This window comes from Gossypium hirsutum, chromosome A09 (genome assembly GCF_007990345.1).
Source record: "Gossypium hirsutum isolate 1008001.06 chromosome A09, Gossypium_hirsutum_v2.1, whole genome shotgun sequence".
Taxonomy (NCBI): Eukaryota; Viridiplantae; Streptophyta; class Magnoliopsida; order Malvales; family Malvaceae; genus Gossypium; species Gossypium hirsutum.
The window spans coordinates 14,715,233-14,716,696 of record NC_053432.1 but is presented as its reverse complement, the minus strand read 5'-3'; the positions used below and the strand labels follow the sequence as shown (position 1 = coordinate 14,716,696).

Here is a 1,464-nt window from a genome sequence, read left to right as displayed (position 1 = left end):
CGCGTCGAGGTTGAAAACACCAGCTGCTTTTGTCGGCATCATTCTCATGACTTGCCACTGATAATTATTCAGTGACATCTCTTCCATGAACTCATAAGCCTCTTAAGGTATCTTATTATGAATAGTTCCACCAGCAGCTGTGTCGATAATTTGTCTAGTCGAGGGATTCAAACCGTTGTGGAAAGTTTGAACCTATAGCCAAAGAGGTAACCCATGGTGAGGGAACCTTCTCAATAGATCCTTGTATCTCTCCCGTGCATCATAAAGTGTTTCTAAATCCATTTGCACAAAAGAAGAGATATCATTCCTTAATTTAGCCGTTTTAGCCGGCGAAAAATATTTAAGCAAAAATTTTTCGGTCATTTGTTCCCAAGTGATGATTGACCCTCGCGGTAACAAGTTCAACCACTGTTTAGGTTTATTCCTTAATGAAAAGGGAAAACAACCGAAGGTGAATGGCACCTTCAGAAACACCATTAGTCTTAAAGGTGTCGCAGAATTCCAGGAAATTTGCTAAATGAGTGTTTGGATCCTCGTCCTGCAAACCATCAAACTGAACAAACTATTGTATCATTTGAATAGTGTTAGATTTCAATTCAAAATTATTTGCAGCAACAGCAGGTCTAACTATACTCAATTCAGATCCTGTTAGAGTAGGTTTAGCATAATCATACATAGTATGAGGAGCAGGATTCTGATTTACTAGATTTGCAGCAACCACAGGAGGCAGCGGATTATTCTGATTTTTAGCCATTTCCTCGATATTAGTGTGAATATCATCCTCTCATTCTTCCTCTATGTACTGTAGGCTTCGCCTTATTTCTCTTTGGTTTCTGCAAGCTGTGCTCTCGATCTCACTATCAAAAAGCAAAGGTCCTGACAGGTTTCTTCTAGTCATAAACTATAAAAACCTGCCAGAAGTAAATAAATGAAAATTAAGTAATTAAAACAAAAGCAAAAGTAAATTGCAATAAAAATAAAGAATGGCTAAAGTAATAAAAATTAAGTGTTCCTAAGATCTTGTTCCCCGGCAACGGTGCCAAAAACTTGATGGTCTTGAAACTAATAAAAATTCAACTAAGGCAAGCGCACCTATTGACCAGTAGTATAGTTATGGTGAGATCGGAAATGTAACACCCCTTACCCGTATCCAAGGCCAGAACAGGGTACGAGGCATTACCAGACTTAACCATACACATAGATGAAAACCGGGCCATAAAATTTCATTTAATTCAAAACTTTTCGAACACATGCATAGACTCATATTTAAAGATATATAACTTGGCATAAATGAGCACTTACACATCCATAATCATGCAATAACATGTCATTCACTTTAAACATATTTGCTTACCATCTTGTATATAATATACATTCTTACATTAGCTAGAACTAGACATACTAAATCTTATTCTCATTTTATACCATTATAATGTAGTTACCAATTTGTCCATTAAACATCCA

The 1,464-nt window shown here is 36.5% G+C and overlaps 1 non-coding gene across 1 annotated transcript; it reads left to right on the top strand.

The window, feature by feature from the left end:
- The first annotated feature begins 208 nt into the window (after window positions 1-208).
- Window positions 209-315, top strand: LOC121207427 (small nucleolar RNA R71). The gene has a single exon (XR_005902518.1). It is a non-coding gene; the product is annotated as a small nucleolar RNA R71 (small nucleolar RNA).
- Window positions 316-1,464: the final 1,149 nt, after the last annotated feature.